This window comes from Calliopsis andreniformis, chromosome 8, assembly GCF_051401765.1.
Source record: "Calliopsis andreniformis isolate RMS-2024a chromosome 8, iyCalAndr_principal, whole genome shotgun sequence".
Taxonomy (NCBI): Eukaryota; Metazoa; Arthropoda; class Insecta; order Hymenoptera; family Andrenidae; genus Calliopsis; species Calliopsis andreniformis.
In genome coordinates, this window is record NC_135069.1 from 4,315,691 (window position 1) to 4,336,256 (window position 20,566).

General features: G+C 41.3%; 1 protein-coding gene and 2 non-coding genes across 6 annotated transcripts in view; all 3 read right to left on the reverse strand.

The window, feature by feature from the left end:
* Sesn (Sestrin) overlaps positions 1-20,566 on the reverse strand; it is a 117,202-nt gene that overhangs the window by 38,834 nt on the left and 57,802 nt on the right. The gene's annotated exons all lie outside the window — the stretch shown is intronic.
* On the reverse strand, positions 12,497-12,569 carry Trnak-uuu (transfer RNA lysine (anticodon UUU)). The gene has a single exon. It is a non-coding gene; the product is annotated as a tRNA-Lys (tRNA).
* On the reverse strand, positions 12,659-12,731 carry Trnak-uuu (transfer RNA lysine (anticodon UUU)). The gene has a single exon. It is a non-coding gene; the product is annotated as a tRNA-Lys (tRNA).

Consider the following 20,566-nt stretch of genomic DNA (forward strand, 5'->3'; position numbering starts at 1 on the left):
GAGATTTCCACGCACGTGTAGAGTAGTAGTCAGCGAAACTGCACCATTTTATAAACATCAATGCCTTTTCTAATTCCCTTTTTCTACTTCAAATTTTTATTTGTATAGCAAGTTGGATATACTTAGGTACGACGTTTATAAGTATTTTCATATTAAGTATATAATATTTTTATTGCAATTTGTTGCAATTGTTTCGATCATTACTGTATGTTGGGCTTGATTTCAGTAAGTAGAATATGATGAGAAGATGGAATGAAACAGAGGAAAACTATAAAATCAAGTTTCCGGAGTTATGTCACTTTTGGAATACGTGTGTGATTATGGATCATTCATGTGGAACAAAGAGGCTCTGTGGAGAAAGAGCCTCGCGCCCAGTAGCTGTGATCCCAGATTATAAGCGAGGCGTTAAAGTCACTTTGCAGAACCGGTCTTGCATGCGGTAGCCAGGCCTCACAGGCCAGGGGAATGCAATAAAATTACCAGCCAATTGTATCCACGTGCCCGTGGCCGATGAAAGGCCAAGTAGTTTCGGTTCGCGATGCCTGCAACCGCCAGGGTGATTAATATGTACTTTGTTACGTGAGACACTCTGACTACTTTACGTGCACACCTCATCGCCCTTTTTTGAGAATGTGGTTTAATCTTTTATGGAGTTTTAGTCTCGAAAATTGAAGACTTCTAAAATTTCTAAATATTCAAGTCTTTTAAAAATTCTTCAAAATTTCTTGAGATTTCTAGACGTAAAAAATTGGAAGACCAAAGACCAATTACCATAACCAAGAATTCCCTATTTGTAGTGTTATTCATAGCATACACTGTTACAAGTATTCAGCAAGTACACATGAAGATAATAATTTAAATGCAACTCATATCAACATTGTTTGCATTATCCAACCGTTTCCGGCTGCGTTATCGCTGGTTTGTTCTCCGTGTTTACCCTTTCTTTCGTACTTTGCACGTCTCGTATCGATCATTGGCCTTCAACTTCTCGATAAAGTGCACTGTCCAGGTCTCTTGATCTTGTATAAGAAGCTTACGAGTGCAAATAAAGAATGTCACGCTGGGTAAAAAATAAAACTAACCCTGATATGCCCTTGACTTCGACACCTCCACTCTTCCTAAGACTCTGCACACTTAACTCGTATTATCGATTCAGAGAAGAATTTGACTCACTTGAAAATAAGCACGAAACAATCTATACCCAACTCAGCACTATTGCGCAACACAGTTACACTCGACGATTATTGGCAAAAACAGTCACACGGAATCGTACGACGGTCCCCTCCCTCGTGTGTATTGTCTCGCAGAAATTATCATTAGGATTTCCTTTACGCGAGAACGCCCCAGTCATAAAAGCCGAGTGGCTCAGTAATGGAAAAAAGCTCTTTCGAGGCTCTTCCATCCCCCCCTCGACCTCATAGTCGACCTCTCCCAAAACGGGCAAGGTTGACTTAAGAACGCCTCAACCTTTCCATCCCCTCCCTGCCACTTTATCACGATTCATGCAAATCAGAGGCATGGACGTCGAATAAACGACCGGACGGAATCGTCGTAATTAAAGATCCGTCGTTTCACAGGCTTTCCATGCCGAACGAGGGAAACGGTGAAAAGAAGGAGGCGAAAGTGTGCCGACCAAGTCGAGCGAGAAAAGTGGATAATTAAAATTAGACTCGTAATCGCGATGAAGACCTGCCCTCCAATAAGACGGTCCTAGATGGAACGCATCGAAAACGCTGGGTGCGCGAATGGGGGAAGTTGCAGAGGAACGAGCCGAAGAGAATCCAGAGAGGCGTTGTTTTTCGTCAGGAGAAAAAGCCTTTCGATGCTAATTTCTACGCCAGCGACCGTCTCGGAAAATTCCACGAGCCTTTTGTGCGCCAGAACGGAACGGTTTCCTTGAAGAGCGAGCTTCCTTTGCTATACGCCCACGAGGACCGTCAATGCCAGAGGGAGGTCCAACGTGAAGAATTTTCTGAACAATACTCGAATCCAGGTATAGTCTCTGCTCATTGAATTGGAACCACATTCGAAAATCTCACTTCCACAATTATTAGGTTTGTAACTAAAGAGGTCATATGTTTGAGGCTTCTTTTTCAGAGGAAACTAATTTTTTTACTATTATGATATACAAGGTGATCACCTGGAAACTCTTTGAGTATTGGTAGCATTTATTCTAAATACTGTTAGCATTGTAAGCGCTGTCAATATCCATTAGAGTTCAGTTAAAATGATCACTCAGTAGGCATGAATTTTTTCTTGAGTCACATTTTAGCAACTAATTTTGTCTAAGAAAAGATCACGAATTATTACAGAAAATTCTTTTAATTTCCTAATTTCACGACCAAAGGCTGTAGAGTAAAATTATCCTATAACTCCATTTCCTATGAAACGAGTATATTCTGTGGAAAATTATAAGGAAAATGATGGAGGCAGGGTTGCACAAGTTTCTGAAAGTTTCAGGGAAGACTTCGACGACTTCAAGGCCAAGATAAGCCCTTGGATGACACAGGCCTTATCGCTAGAGCTGCACTCGGTCGATGGTGATGCAACAAGAGTCACGATTTCTTTCCCTACTTTCCCTAACGAAATCCTTTCTTCACGTGTCGCGTAATGGTCGAGGAAAGTGAGCAGTCGTGATAAATGATAACAGGCAGACCAGTCAGACGACTTTTAAAAACTCATTGCTCACGCCTTCACGCGGCGTTCGCCTGAACTGTATGCGTCTACTTCTAGTCTTTCTTGCATTAATGCAAATATTAGTGGCCTCGTTACGCTCGAGATCCTCCTCCTCGCGTGTGCTTTGATACTTTTGGAACTTTATAGAGTAACTTTTTTACCCGAACACCGTAACATCGTGTATAGCGTTTTATTGTAGAAGTAATTTTCTTTGGATTTGGTCTGCTGATTAAAGACACTGGGTGCTCGTTACAGAGCGATCCTCTGATGCATGTGTAAATGGGAATTTGACAGATGTAGAACTGATAGCTACTAGAGTAGAACTGATAATCAACATTGATATCAATATCAATACGAAAGATACAACATAATATAATTAGCAGGTAAATGATAGATAAAAACAGGATGTAATATTTCTTGAGATGGTGCAATTACTGTTTTAATTACAAGTGAGGTCTGTACCCTATAAAAGAAATGAACACCAGAAAAAATACGTATCTAACTATCATTTACATATAAAAACAATTTTATTTAAGAACAATCTTTTCCCCAAAACCTGACTCCACAAATAAATATCCAAGAATAATAATAAAAAAAAATGTCTCATAAATTCAGGCCGTTACTGACTCACAATCAACTATCACGGCAGCGTTATCAGAGAGCTCTGAATAATTTCGTCGAGTTTCCACGCGATCAACGACGTAACCCAAAGAAAAAAAGAGCTCCAAATAGGCAGAGAAGTTTCGGTAAACAAGGTAGCTTCGGCGCGATGAATTATTAAAGACATCGCGGGAACGAAAATAGAGGGGGAGCGATTCAACAGAGTCCGACTACCTGCCTGAAATTTTTCCACTGTCGCATGATCGAATAGCTCGCGCTCGCGCCACGTGAATCAATGAAGAAACATTCCTTTTTTTCCTCGATGCTTACTTAATTAGTCACGAATTACGCCTCCGCTTCAATAATGGCCCGTCAAGGCTGCTCTAAATCTGATGAGGGAGATCCAAAATTAGCCAATTGTGATTTTTTTCTTATTTTTCCCTGCCCCAATCGCGAGTCCCCCGATTACACGTGCGCAGGAAAAAATAGACGGGATAACGCGCGAGTTTTATAGCTCGTGGAAGGAACACAGTAAATCGTGCGCGCTTCCGGCTTACACAATGAGGCGCGAATAATCAACGACTTGATTAATGCTCTCGCCACTGATACACGAAAATAAATGAAGGAGGCGGGAATTTATTCTTCTGTGTTTTACGATACCATTGTCGACGTGAGTTATGTAAAACTCTGCACTGTAATACCTCCAAGTTATGCATTAATTGATTTTAGATTTTAGATCTGTGAACACTTCCATGAACTGGGGGATATTAATTAGATTGAAAATAATAAGACTCTTATTCTTGGAAATAAATATTTGAAAGAGATTCCAAAAATGTGAAAAATAGTTATTTTCTGCAGTCTTTCTCTTCTTGACAATGACTATTTAAATAATTGAAAGGGACTCGCAGAATGTGAAAAATTGTAATTTTCTGAAGTCTCTCGGCATTTTTCGCCGCAGTTCAGCACGATTTGACTAAAGCGATTTATATCAGCGGTGAATTTCAAAGAAATACGAAGCGCGGGCAAACGCAACTCGTTAAGTGACTCGAAACGACCAAAATTCCCCGTTTTTCTCTTTCACTTCGGCCCAGAACCGCTTTTATCGCGATTAAATGGAGCGTCCTCGGCCGCGAGTAGGCTCGAACCGTGCGATTGTCGTTTCTGTCATTTTTAAAAAGCCCCCGAGTGCCGTGTATTTATACCCACGGCCAGGAATTCGAGCAAGAATGCGCCGAGAACACTTGCTGACTGCCATCTGTTATTTGCCGGTTCGGTGGCAAGCTTCCATGCATCTCGACGATCGTTATTCACCCGCGGCAACTCGGATTTTATGTAAACTATTGACTTTTTATAAACGCTGACGACGTTCCTGCCATACGTGCTTTTCATCGGGAGACATGGGCTTCACGTTCGAAGCGATCCCAATCGTTTTGACGATCGCTGTTCTCGAATCAAATTCATTCATTATGCATACGAGCAGGCGGGGAACGCGAAATGAGTGACAGAAATTCAGGAAGGGGTGGTTGGACAAAAAGGGTGAAAATGAAATCGATTTTTCGGGGAAAAATAACGTATTATTGTTGCTGATAACGCCACATTATCAGCGCAGTTGCATCACGAAATGCAATTCAGCGGCACACCTGTAACAACGCTGCGGAGACTCATAAAAATATTCATCGAGGTCGCCGAACGAAAAATGAATTCCCTGCGATCGAGCCACCAAATACCACGAATGTCCGTGCAGTAATATGTCACCGGCCTGCATAATTCGATTGGATACAAAAGAACCGAGCCTTTTCAGCGGAAACTCCGCGAGAGGGGACGATGGAGTGGAAGGGCGAACGAGAGCATGGATGTATAGAAAGCGATTGAATCGTGAATGAATTCTTCAAGATTTGTACAAATTTAGAAACTGAGGTTTCTCGATATTTCCTAAAATTCTTGAGATTTGTCCAAAGTATTTCAGACTTTTGGGATTTTTGGAGATTTTTTTAAACTGTTCAACAATTTTTTAAGATTTTTCCAAAAAGTGATACCTAAAAATCCTGTAAGATTATTTAAAACTCGAATTCTCGAAACTCATAAAAATTACAGTCCCAAATTTTCTAAGATTCTCCAAGATTTTCAGAGCCTCATATTTTCCACAATTCTCCCCCAAGGAAACAAGTGTCTCTCATCTAATAGATTTCATCCTTATCACAGCACAACAGATTTCCCAAAGAAAAAGAGAAAAGAAAAAAAAGCGAAGAGCCTTCATCCACCGATCCCCTCATTTCCTTCGAGCTAGCGAACAGGATTACACGCAAAATCGTTATCGTGTCCACGGCGGAGGCAAAAAACAAGATAAGTGAGTCTACGGTCGGGAAAGACGGTCGCGATAAGTGAAACGATCGACTGGTAAATCACGACTATGACGAACAGGGAGGGTGCAAAGGTTCTTTATTGGCGGACACGAGATCCGTGGCATCAAGAACGCGGTGGCGGTCGGCTGAGTGGTTGTTGCTTCCGTATTCATGCGATGCACGCGGCCCTGTGCATTGTGTACGCTCCGCACATGCGACCACAGATGTATGCACATGCATTTAGGTCGGGCCAGTATCTCCGTTCCCGCGTATGCACCGCGGCTGCAAAATTAGCTCCGTGCGTTCTGTCTTTCGTTTCTGTTACCAAGCGCGAGCGGATCCGCCCCGCCTTCCCACCGAAGGTGCTCCCGTTCTGTCGATTTACAACCGTCGACCATTTTCAGAATAAACACGGCCGGAAATAATCGGGCATGGAAATTTCGTTTTCCGTTCCGATATCACGGGGGGAGCTCGTGGAAATTTCCTGTACGGATTTGCATGACTGTTCCTGTGACTTTCAGATTGCTTCGTTTTGCTGGGAGAAAGACTGAAAGTATTTGTTTATGGATTTTGGAGATTTATTAAGAAATCTTGATGCGTTTTTATGATAATGGTTTGTTGGAGTTTTTTGGAGCTCTTTGGAATTGTTTGAGATTTATAGATTTTCTGGAGCATTAGAAAGCTGGGTATTCGCCAGCGAATAGTTCGCGAACACTGTTCGCAAACAATGTCTGCAAGCAGTTAACAAACTTTTTAGCATCTTTATTCGATTTCACAAAATTTATTAAAATGAAAATCGCTTCCAGAGGTCCAAAAATTCGCAAGACACCATCCACTCCTCACTCTAGCTTTGACCACTCTTGCTACCCCCATCAACTAAAAAATCAGCCCCTGTCCATTCTCCAACATGCTTACCTCGCCCTTGGTGCACACAGAGCGCAACGATTGCAGCAATTACGTTCACAGATAAGATTACGTAAAGCGCGAGTTTGGCTCCTCTGGCCTGACCTCTCAGCGAGGGGGCGAAAGAGGAGGAAATAGAGTCACGATGAAAAAGGAGGCAGAGGGTTGAGCGGCGAGTCGACAGAGAGGGCAGAAAGGGAAGGAGAGAGGAACGAGCGAGGAAGAAGGGAAGAGAGGGATTCGAACGACCGCTGGCACCAAGCAGTCTGCTCCGTTCACCTCGGTATTCCCGCAAGCAATGCCAGCCGAGATTGCTGCTCGGTACTTGACTCGCGTTCACGAGCATTCGCGATCATGGACGAAGCTGTGCATCGACGTGGAGAGGAGAGGAGAGCCATGTGCTCACCAAAGAGATATATCTAATGATATATATTAGATATATATCTAAAGATAGAGATAAAAGCTGTAACTACTACCTAATACCTAACTCAAGTAGTAGCTAAATAAAAAAATATGGAAATTAAAGAATCCTAAGTTCGAGTCTCTTTAATTTAGGTACCTACTTAGAATAGGCAATTTTTCAATTAATTTGGTATAGATAATCCCTACCAGAAGATCTCTAGAAAAAAGAGAGATTTTTGGATTCTGAAATTTCTGACTCAACACACCCTAACTTCAAAGTTAAAACTCCAATCCCATGCACAAAAACAATAGCTATTTGTCTTTTATCGAGTGACCCTCGCATTCTAGTCTCCTCGGAGTAGCACGTGTTCAGAGTTTCAGAGAGAAAAGAGGCACGTGGAGGAACTCGAGTTTCACCCAGCTGCAGCCACGGTTTTCATGAAACGCGACTCTGCGGCCTTGACGGATGCTTAATATTAAAATTCTACGTGAACCCGATTGTTTCCTCTCTCTATTAGGAGTGCTGGCTCGTAGTGCGCTCGATATTAAATCCGCCCGTCGATGGCGAGTCGATTCGACAAAGGTCGGGGGAGACAAGACACTGCTCGAGTCTAAATCTGGATGGGACCACCAGGAGCAGGAACACTCGTTCGAGTTGAAAAGAGCACCGAAGCAGAGGGGGCGGACTCGAACAGGCTCGTTCATTGTTTGTAATGGACTGCCTGTGTACACGACTCGCTCTAATTTCCTTCCTGTTTACGTTCCCCACGACTGCCTGCCCACTCGTCTGCCACGCTAAACATATTTTGAAGCGTGTAATTCGGGAAAGGGGGACCACCCTGTTTGCGCGACGCTTCTCGAGTGCTCGTTCTAAGCCGCAGGTGATTTCCTAGATTATCTTACACTTTAGATTCTCAAGGAATTTTCATGACGGTTTGTCTGAAGAGCATGAGTGTTAATAAATAAAATTCTATTATTTTCACAGGCTGCTCCGACCTAAATTCCTTCCCCTAAATTTCCATTGAACAAACTTCCAGTCTCGAACAGAAATTCTATATCATGTAGACGTCAAAGAACAAGCTCTATTCACTTTACAAATGCTAAGGCGAGCATAGAAGACCACTTCCAATAAATTCCATCTTCCACCTCGACTAGCCCACCTCAGGGATCTAAACCCAGATACTACGTTCAATATAGAATTGTTCACAGTCCTCGATCCCATACCTTATCATGAGTCACGCAGCGATAATGTCGATGGCACGATAAAACTGCAAGGTTCCGATAGGCGACCCTCCACCAAGGGGAATCTCTCGAGTTTACAACGTGACTGGGAACAATTCTCGGCAATCGAAAAGTTTCTGTACTGTAACTCGACCAGGTCTTTTTCCATGCTCGCTGGGAAGAGGCACGAAGCGTGACAGCAATTTATGCGTAACTTCGGATCGCCACGGCTTGTAACTTCGGAGTCCCGAAGGGCGCAGGTGTCGCCGGAAGTCGTTTTACGAGCGAGCGGAAACGTAAATCGGAGCACGGCCTTCGTCACGGGTCCGAGAAAACTGAATACACGGGAGAGGCCTCAGTCGAACGGTACTTCCATGACTCGATAAACTTTAGCGCGGGATGCTCGCGATGTGGACTTAAATCGCGCATGAAACGCGATAATGCGATTGTCCTGTTTGGATTGTTCATGATACGAGGGTAGGAATAACGTGGAACATCGATTCCTTTGCTTTGGTTAGTGAGGAGAATTTACGAGCGAGTTTATGACTCTGTTCTAATCAAGTACACGGCTATCTGCTATGGGAGATTTTTTATGGGGTGAAAGAAGGGGGCTAGGGTGGAGAGGAAAACTGATATTGTGTGACTGTTTTTGTAATTTTCTGTTGAGGACTTTAAGATCTATTTGAGATTAGAATCTATTAGGTTCTATTTAGAGTATTTTTTTAATTGTAAGCAATTTTTTAGAGATCGTAAAAATGTATGTAACACTCGCTTTAAAGAATTTCAAAAATTGTAGCTTAAATGGTAAAGTGTATCTACTCGACAGAGCTCGGTGTGAGTCTGGCTTTAAAGGATCGAGGCGAAGCTCTTGAATAGATTCAATCGTCGGGAGTGTCTTCTCGGAAGTACTCGGATGCATTTAAATGCCTCTAGTCGAATAAACAAGGCGTTCGTTGAATACCGATCCCGAGATATGATTTCTGTATTCGAGCACCATGATTCCCCATCACTGCGTTTACTTATTTAGGCGCGACTCTCGAGCACGCTATTTTTATCGTCGTTATCTTCCACCAGGTGAAAATCTACAATTCAGCGAGCAGCTTCGTCGCGACGGTTCCTTTCGCGCCGATGCCTCTTGATCATCCACCACAGGGCAAGATTCATTAATGAACACTCGTGAATAGGCTGTGCGTATTCCAAAGCTAATTGACTTTAACGCATGTTCAAGGCCCTCGCGTATCGCACCCCTTCTGAATTCTTTATCGAAAATCAATCTGATCTGAGATTCCGATCGGTACACCTGTGTGGTCCCACTTGATCATTGTCTTTTACGTAATAATTTCAGCTAATTAATTAATCTTCCCATAGTATCTTCCCATAATAAGTACTTCCTTTTTTTAATGAAACCAACTTTTAAAACACCAACCCAAGTTATCTTCTCACCAGTGAGTCTATATCAAGAAAACACTGTACTCTGTTTCACTATGTACAAAGAGACTCCATCCTGTTTTGCTGGGTAAACAATGCAAGTTTCGCGACAAGAAAAGCGAATAGTGCATCTGTCAGTGGGCAGTATGCGCGAAGAGGGCCTCGGGACGAGTGTAAACCGGAAAAAAGCAAGTCCGTCACGTTGCTAGTCCGCGAGAGGAATGGAGAAGTAGCTGCAGTGACTAATCAATAATCTCGTCAGCGAAGTAGCAGGGACAATATAATGACAGGCAGGCGGCTGTCGGCGCTGATTGATCGCGATCAACCACTCCCGAGGATGGTGTCCTGCAGCGTTCTACGGGTCTTTGCCAAGGACACGATCGCACGACCGTTCCTGATGCGATTGCATCACGATTATCGCTCTGAGATCATCGGTGCTATCTACGAAATTCCTCCGCGGAAAAGTACCTACTCGCTCGACTGGGACACTCGTTCTAGAAACGTCTCGATCGCGAAGGTCAACTCGCGATTTAAAGGAGAATCCGTAAATCTTACGCAACTGGGAGATCCAACTCTGTGGAATATCTGAGAGACACGTGGATTGAAATCTTTTTTTTTTTATACTGGGACTGGAAGAAACTAGGAAAACTTTTGCAACTCTTAGCTAATGATACCTAGGTTTTAGAGATACATAAGTATGTATGTATGTATGTTAATATAAAAATTGAAATTCCCAATTATCTAATCTTTGAAACACAGTTATTTAATATCGACTAGAGTTCCCATAAAAATATCCCGTACTTTCTATACTATGTTGTATAACATACACTTGGAGTGCCTCGAATGGTTCGATATCCCATCACCACCTCCCTCGCGAAGACCGAGGAAATTGAGGGAAAGCGTGAACAGCGCGTGGAGTAAAATGAAAAACAAACCCGTGGCTCAATTCGACGTAACGCCACGTGGTGCCACGCGGTTAGTTCGTGCTGAAAAGAGAACGGGTTCACAGAAACGAGATTTACGAGACACGTAGAGCCAAGCTCGAAGAGACATGTGCACCATACTTTTTTTCAGAAAAACTTTTAGAGACTCGAATACAAGAACCATTTCACAGTTTTCACACAGGGAATCCACGCAGAGACAAAAGAGCTCAAGGAACGACGATTAAGACAGAAAGATGGGTGCGTAAGACAATAAACGAGTCTGTCCAGAACCACACAGTAGTGTATATAATATATACACAGAAGGGTGTAATTAGAGATTCGTGGAATGGAAAAATGAATGCATTCCACGAATCGAAACAGTCATCCTGCTCCGATTCTTGTTAGTGCGAGGCCAGTCAAAGCTTATCGAATTGTAGTCACCTTTTCGTCGCCGATAAACCTTATGACGGTAATGCCACGGGGAAAACAAAATTAATTTCTCCGTCTATCGCCTAGATAACAGTTAGGAGACATCGACGAAGGCGTCCAACATGATGATCGTCGAGATATCCGCGTATCTGCAACGAGGCAAACAATAATTCCAAGAGGATCGCGAACTGACGAAATTTCTCCGATTTTTACGTGTTCCCGTTGATTGGTGAAATTTTCCATTGGATAGTGCCCAGTGGATAGAGGACAGCGATTCACGCTCCGTTTCTCTTATTTTCGACGTTCGTCGTTTGGGAATAGATAACACCGCCGATGACAATAACAATTCTTGTTTCGACCGTCTGCGCTCGTCGGCACTGTTATATTACACGTTTATGCTTGGAGCGCGGGGGCGAGGAACTGAAAAATGAAATATTCCGTGCGTTGCGTCGCGACTGAAATGTAAAGCACACACGTGCGCCTTTAATTTACATATATGTAGATCCTTTTCACGTGTGACGCTTTATGGCCGCGCGGTGAACAGCCCACGCGAAGAAAGTATCGCGTTCCCTATTATTCAGTTTTTGCTACTTTGAGGGATCTGGCAAGTTGAATGTAAAGTTGATGTCTTTCGGTGATATAAGGTCAATTCGTTACGAGAGGGTTAGAAATAATTAAAGTTAATTTATTATTTGCATTAGACTCCTTGGAAGACTCTAAGGAATAGTGAAAATTTTAGTGAAGTTTTGAATATTTGAAACTTTGAATATTTGAAGCTTTGAATATTTGAATATTTGAATATTTGAATATTTGAATATTTGAATATTTGAAAATTTCAATATTTAAAAATTTCAATATTTGAAAATTTCAATATTTGAAGCTCTGAATATTTGAAAATTGGAAAGTTCTCAATATTTGAAACTTTGTTTGACAATTTTTTGTGAAAACTGAAAGAGGAGTGAAAAAAAGGCGAATCGCAGTGAACATTGAGCGAAACAAAAAAATCGTTACTCACAAGATTTGTCTATTTGTAGCTGCATTAACTCTGAATATCGTGGTATCGACAGCAACACCAAAAATGCGATTCTGTGTCACAGGTTTGCCTTCCATAAATCGGAAATGGTCGGTCATCTTCGAGCAAGCAGCAGTCTGGTAAGTATCATCTACCATGATGCTAACTTCTGCACCAACTTTGATTACGATTTGATATGCATTCCGTCACAGGAAGGAATCAGTTCTGATCTATGGAGCGGCCACGATAATATGCATCTGCTGGGTATGCGATTGGAAAGCAGTGTGCAAACATATTCCATATTACGGCAGTAAATATGATCAACCCAACAAACAGTATACTTTCTTTTAGCGTACTAAGATCCTCAATTTCCTAATACAATATGTTATCCATAATAATGGAATAAAAATATAAGTACTAAATTCTTGTAAGTGTAATATAAAAACCTGTACATGGTACATACATAATGTAAAAAAATATAATTCATTATCGTTATGTTACACATATGTGACTATGCTAATAGATTAGCCAAACATATTATTTTTAATTAAAAAAAAAAACGCCCGAACAGGGACTCGAACCCTGGACCCTCAGATTAAAAGTCTGATGCTCTACCGACTGAGCTATCCAGGCGATAAAAATTTATGTCCCCCTAGGCTATCACATCGCTCCTGCTCCAATTCGCCAGCGAATAAAACGTTTGCCAAGGGAAAAAAAGAAACCGCCCGAACAGGGACTCGAACCCTGGACCCTCAGATTAAAAGTCTGATGCTCTACCGACTGAGCTATCCGGGCGATGAGAACCAGTCCCACTCTGCTGCCTTATCCACGGCTGCCGCTTTCAACATTAACTTGCTAAACAACATATCTTATCTAATCATACACAATTAATATAGTTTTCAGATATGAATAAGTAATATTCTCTTCAATGAATCGCCTCGTTCCTTCACTTTTCCAATCAGTTTTTAATTACTCCAAATCTACGGTTAGCAGTCGGACGAAGCAATCAGACATTATCGAAATGAATTATAAAATGCATACGGAAAGAAGCTTTGTTCCCACGGCAAACGCTTCACGTAAGAGGCTAAAAATACCAAGTTGTAAATGTAAAATAACAATCGAGCTTCTCCTCGTCGACAACTGTAAACGACGTGAATCATGTTTGAGTTCCGCAGTGCATACTTCGTGATACGGCGGTCGTGCTCGTTAGAAAAGGAGGCGTCAATGTCGCACCGGATATAATTATAAACGGAGCGATAATTCCGCATTAACCCCTCGACTCCGTTTACACAAGCTGCACCGAGCGAAAGAAAAACCAAGGCTGAGGATCAAGGCCTCCACAGCCTCGCGATTTTTCTTGCCGCGTAATCGTAGCTGTTGTTACAGAGCAACAAAATGTTAACGCGCTGATTTTTATCCAAGAACTGATAACAGGAGAGCCTACGCTCGCAGCAGCTGCGTTTACACGCGTGTTTCCATAGCAAACACGGAACTCGGCCTGGAATTCGATCGTTCTTGATGGAATTACGGAGAAGCAAACACTCATAGTTCTAATTTCTAATGCCAAATCAAGGGTTTCGTTAGGCTGATGATTTGCATTGATGATGAAGCGGGTCAGAAAGACGGTGAAGAACGATTTTCAGAGGCAAAAGGAAGGGAATTGTTTAAGTATACAATTATAGAAAAATTTGAATATTTGAATATTTGAATTTTTGAATACTGGTACAGTTAAAAGTTCAAATATTTGAAAATTTGAATATCTAGAAATATGAAAATTTAAAAATCTGAAAATTTGATGAAAACCTGAAAATATCCTTCACAGTCAGACGTCGAAACAGGAACGGCTTAATCAACCGCTAGCAGCGACAAGCGATGTTTCTGGCGTCCAAACGGAGGGTTAAATGAATTTAATCAAACGAACCGTATCAGGGAAGCTTCCAACAAGCGAGCAGGAAATTCCCTCGGGCAAAAATATCATACCACCAAACGTTGAAAACCTAATTGACTGTTTTCTTCCCACGAGAACTGAACGAAACGAAAACTCGATCTACTCGAGGCGATCGGGTTCGAAATAAACAAGAAGGCGTGCTCGCGTGTTGTCGCGCTATATTTGCATTGGTCGTTATAGAAAAATGAAAAATCCGCTCCAAGAAAAGACACGCAGCCTTGACACGACTCGAGTGTTGCCGGACCAGCGCGACTCGCTCGATCTGCGGCGGATTATCATTAGCCAATTGAGTAATCTACTCGACTTCATTGCAATGACGTTTTTCGATGAATCGCAGGAGACATTGAGTCGGCTGCAATTTTTCCGTGAGAGATTACCTATCGTCGGTCAAGACACCGGTTTTAATCAAAAACGAAGGAAAAATTTACCGAGACGTTCCGAACTGCGACCCTCGATTTCCAAACGTTGGCCTCGCATTAAATGATACTGACTTTTGTTTACTGATGCTTTTGCTGTCTTTGCTTCTAAATAATCGATGCAGTGGAATGTTTTACTCTGAGAGCTGAGCACAGTTAAGAAATTTATTACTAGGTTGATTTGAATTCGTTGAAATCCTAAGGGTGCACTAGATTAACCATGATACGAGGGGTGCATATTAAGTATTTAAAGATGGGGCTAGAATCTTCTAAGGTCAACTGTTTGTGGAGTAGTTTGCACGTGGATCTAAGAGAAGGTTTGCATCAAACCAAATAAATCCTACACACCACATAAAATAGTTCTCTGAATTTCACCCCACCCTCGTTCTACATCTGAAAGAAAAACCGCGATAGAAAATAAAAACGGAAGAAAACAGGGGTGCAGCGTCGCGCCAAAGCGTTCACTGTTGCATCGTTGTTTCCTATAATTGACTTTTTCCGCAACGCTGGCTCCGTTAGCTCGAAACCAATTTTTTTCCCCTGAAGCTTTAACAACCGCCCCCGAGATGAACCCTTTCACAGATACTTCGTGGAAACGACTTCAGCCGTGACCAGAGCTTTGTGACGAGACCCTGTTTGCCAGCTCGGATCGGTTACACCGAGCGATTTTTCATCGTCTAGGCACGACTAATTCTATCGAGACAGAACGCAGGGTGAATCCAGTTGTGGATGGAGCGTAACGATACGCGCGATTCAGGGTCGTTGTCCAGCGAACGAGAAGCTTGCTCGTGGGGGTTTTCCCGAAGAAAGATTCTTGGCGAAGAGCCACTAACTTCCCGATGTGTCAAGTTCTCAATATTAGAAGTTACGAGTGGACACCTTCGTCGGAACGCTTCTGGTCTTGGACTTTCCTTGCCTCCCCTGCGCGAGGGTGAAAGGTGACGCGAATGTATTACTGTGATTAAAGTTCTGGCGGAGGCTCAGCGTTTGCAGATTTTGGTGGGATGGTTTAATACAGGGACTCAGGAATTAATTTATGGAGGGTGGTTAAATTCTAGAAATAGTCTGTCTAGTTTTTATATTCACGTTCGGGAAACTGGAATTTAGTTGAATGTAGCAGCTGAAAATGAGGGAAATAAGATACTGCAGTAATTTGTATAATTAGCTAGTTTTTTAAATATATGTGAGTGAAATTGTGAATCAGTGTAGTTTCCTTCTCATGGAAATTATACGACTATACTATCTAGTTTTTTCAAATTTCTCTTCTGTAAGGCCAACAAACTACAAAAGGCTAATTGGACAATTTTATTTTCTCTTGCGCCTCAAAAAACTAATAGGACAGTGCAAAGCAAAACATCACAATTGCTATTATGTAGAGACTGGACTCTTAAGAACGAGAGGAATCGTATTAATCAGCGTTCTATAAAGTTCAGTGCTACTTGAGTTATCAACTTTAATGCTGCGTCCTTGTCTATTGTACACCATCTTCTCTCTGAGCCTCGATTATTCGCCTTGAGACGTGATCGTAAAGACTATTCCTCGTAGTTACAATCAAAGTAATCGCCAATGCGAGTTTCTTGACTTCGTGATTGAAGTCAATAGATGCTTTTAACGAGATGGTTATAAAATCGTACGACTCATAAATTGGGCGCACCTTTACTCCAAATGGGTCACAAATAGAAATTAAAATTCTACCTTCTACTTTGCTACATTCAACTATTCTTGCACTTTTTCTGTTACGAAATCCTGTACCATAATATATTAAAAACCCAATTATTTTTTGTTCAGATTTATATGCCTGTCCAATTACCTCAAGAAAATTTCATCCAAGTTGTGTAACAACTCTTATCTACACTTTCAGCTGCAGCAACAGAAAATATTGATCCTCTCCATAATCGAACCGTGAATTTACCATTCGAAATGAAATCGAACATCCATTAACATTCAAGAGGTATTACCATTTCGCTCCAATAATATTCTCTCGTTATTAAATAAAGCAATGGCATATAACGTTCCGATAATCTGTCGGTGGTGGTAGCAGCACGCAGCCAAACAGATTAGTGGCGCGTGCAACGATAATATATTGCCGAGATTACATAGTTACTGCATACGGTGTTACGTCAGCCCTGCATTTCATCAAGACGGCGAACCTCGCAGCCACGTTACCTCGCTATTTTCATCCAACGATCTGACATCTTCGATTCCCAGCTCTCAACCAGGAAAAAGACTTCCTTTCCCGCCGTCACGGCTGATTGATCCATTATCACGCGCGTCGATCGCAATTAATCGCGGAATGTAGAACGAACCATGGAAAAAGTCAAATACGTGATCTTTTTCCTCTTTAAATGGTGATACGTGGATCTCGACACGTTCGCACAGCGAGTGACGACAACGATGACATCAATTGCTCGAAGGAGTCATTATGACGACGAATAACAACGGATTTGCCGCGTGGCTGATGCTGCCATTCAAGGCCTTCGCGCGAAATCATTTCTGGAGGAGTTTCGAGAATTTTTTTGGAACTCTGATACAGTGGTCCCGCGTTAGTTGGCCATGATTGGGGACCAGATCTGTCCAACTATTTGGGGAGGTATACTTGTAGGAATTCCTGAGTGTTTTCTTTCTTTGAGTCGTTCGTTTCAGAATGGATAAATAGGTGGAGTAATGTAATAAAGAATGAGTGCAAATGAGATATCGATATACATCAGACTTAGTAAAGTGTCTCGTTCAGGGAGGCCATGCTTATTTACTTCAAATTCGGCACGATGAAGACACTTAACGAAGTCACTTCCAAGCAGTGATAACGATAGCGACGGTCAACCATCCGGGGAAATTTCGATCAACTAACCTGGAGCCACTGTGTCAAGGGATTTTACTGTTCTTGAATTATGTAACAGTTTGTATTAATTGATGGTTAGTGTCTACTGTGTTGGTGAGGAGATGTTGAGTATTTGTTCTGAGATCCTAGAGTGCATCGAATGCTTCGAGAGAAGAGAATACAGAGGAGTGGTGGTGCGAAGAGACTCGATGCGTAGGAAAAGCTCGGAAAGCTCGGTGATTAACCCAGAAAACCCGATGATCGTGCATCGACCCGCACATGGACTCTCACAAAAGCACGAGGAAGAGGAAGGGAGGAGGAAGGGGAAACAGCCTGTTTCTAAGAATCTCAGCGAGTGCTAGCAAGCATCCCTTGGACACTTGCCAGCATCGGCGTATTGCAAATATAGGCGGTTAATGCTTGCTTCACACCGAATCCCCGCGGTGCAATGGAAAAAATATAGGCTGAGTTTCTTGCTAGTCAATGCCCCTATCGGTATCGATGACTTCAGCGATGTCAGCCCTCCTGAGTCGATTACGTGGACCAGGAAACCAAGGAACTGATGAAACCATTATATCATCCACTTAGTGGTATTATTTGTTACGGTATTATTGGCAATGATGATATAATGCCACTTTCCTGTTAATCACTGGACAAAAAGTGTAAGTACTAATCGAGCCTTTGAAAATTCAAGAAAAATTAGGCTTAATCGCTTCGGCTTCTAAAAGCTGAAGTCCTCTAATCAGCATCTTTAGCTTCTCACTTTCTCAAGCTCTCAGTTTCTCAATTCCTCAGTTTTCAATGACGCTCCAAGAATCAAAGTCAATTACTCCACGGTATCAGCTCCCGCACAAACACAAACAAGAGATAAATTTCCAAGTCTCGCGAACTGTCTCGGAGCAAACGTCCTCGTGCCTCTCAAGGTAGCCCGGCTAGCTCAGTCGGTAGAGCATGAGACTAGAAAATGAGGCTCCGAGGGATTCTTCGCAATCCAAAAAATTGAAAAATACGAAATTACATTCGTTGCTCTTAGATAGACAATACAAAGAATTCCTTAAAGACTATAATGGGCGTATTAATAAAAATACCATCACGCCTAACCTCAAAGTGGCAAGAGGTTCGGTTAACGTGGGGGCTTCTACTTCTAAGGAAGCTAACCTCAAACCAATTGATCAGGAAGATTCAGAAGAATTGGATAAACAGGGAAAGAAAAGTGGAACAATCCATTCTACCAAAAGAGGGATGGATTAGTCCGAAAAAAACTGTGAAAAAGAACATATTATCTCAAAAAAATATATATAATAATGACAATACCCCCAAAAACTCATTTGGAGTGCTAAATAATGAAATCGAAATGGAATTTGATGAGAATATTGATGACGCAGTTAACGTGGAAGTTCCCACAAATAAGAAAATTAGAACCCCACCCATTTTCACAACAGGCTCAAATTTAAGATCAATTATTGAGTTACTTAAATCTCTTGGATTAAATAAAAATGATTTTACAATTAAAGAGGTAGATACATACAATCACACCATTTACGTAAACTCATATGAACATCATACGTTACTGGCAAATAAGCTAAGGACTAACAATATTGCGTTTTATTCTTACACTCCAAAAGACAAAAAGCCTAAATCCTTAATTATAAAAGGTATTAAAGGAGGGTTCAGCCCAGAGGAGATTAAGACTGAACTTACGGACATTTGTGGAGACAAAATCAAAATTATAAAAGTGGCAAAATTCCAATTTAACAAAAATAAACCAGATGGGTTCCATTATATAGTTCAAATTACACAAGACAGCCCTACTATTGAGCTATTCAAAATAAAAGCAATAGCGTATCAGAAAGTTAAATGGGAGTTTCTTAGAAAACCTTCCATTTTTCAATGCAGGAGATGCCAGAGATTGGGACATGCCAGTTCCAATTGTCAGATGGAATTCAGATGCGTCAAGTGCTCATTAAGTCACGCACCAGGAGATTGTAGCATTAAGTCCAATGCTGATAAGGAAGCTTTAAAATGTGCAAACTGCGGGATGGATGGACACCCTGCATCTTATAAGGGTTGTCCTTACATCAAGTTTGCACTTGAGAAGAAGAAAATTAATAAGAAAACTTATGTGACTGAAAAGTCAAGCCAATTAAATAGATTAACTGCGACAATAAGGAAGAACGTATCGTATGCACAAGCTACACAGAACTTAGTAACAAGGAACAATGCCAAGGATGAGTCGGTAACTTCCAAAATCGACTCTGAGAAGACTTCCCATTCAAATGTTAGCCAACAGCAGATTATTTCACAGTAAGTTCCTTACGAATAGATGCAGGATCATATTATATATGTTATTAATTCGCCCCATCATTACATATGCGGCCCCCATCTGGTGGAACGTTAATCACTCGACCATGGAGAAAATCCGTATTTTTGAACGTAAATGCTTAAGAGCCTGTTTATCTAGGTACCGCTCCGCTATTAGTGACTGGCAACACTATGTATCCAACCAGCTTCTTTATAACAAGGATTGATTCTTTCGTATTAAAATTAACTAGGAATTATTTCAGTAAACTTCCTCAGCTGGAGAATAGCTTTTGTAAGGAATTAATAGAGCAGTCACCTATGGAGATGTCTAGACAATTATATAATGGTTATATTGTACCCCAGACTTTTATCTACTGCGACAAAAAGGGTTTAATACAGGATAGCTTTAACGTTCCAATACTATATCATTGGAAGCGAAATAAAGCTGACAAAAGAGTTGCGTTGAATTGGGACGCTAGAGTTACCTCTGCGGAGAGTTTTAAGTATTCGACAGCGATACCTGATTTAGATACTAACAATTTCCAAAGACTTAATTTTAAGAAGTACTGGTGGTTAGAAGCCTCTGACCCTCACTTAGTCATGCTAGAGAACAGAAGAAAAATTTTATCTAGACAGCATTTAAATAGCAGATAAATTGACTATTATAATTAGTTTAATTATAAGTTGTATAACTGTATATATGTTTGGGCTGAGCCATGATGTATATAATTTTAGTTTTTAAGTAGTTGTAAGTAGTTGTAAGTTAAATTTAAGATACCAAGACTGAGTTAGGGGTTTTTATTCCCAAAATCTGGGAATTTTTCCTCTGAAACTTAAGTGCAATTAGACAAATATTGTGATTAACTAAATATCTAAGCGAAAAGCGAAAGTATTATTAATTATAAGAGTTTTATGACAAAGATTTATTCCTCTCGAGTGCCAAAGACGAGCGGCCTAGATAGGACTGAACTTATGGTTTAGTGTTTGTTCATTAAGTTTGTTCACACTTTTTTATATACTGATTACTGTACGTAAAATTTGAATAAACTTTTTTTAAAAAAAAAAAAAAAAAAGTAGAGCATGAGACTCTTAATCTCAGGGTCGTGGGTTCGAGCCCCACGTTGGGCGATACCGAATATTTTTTTTT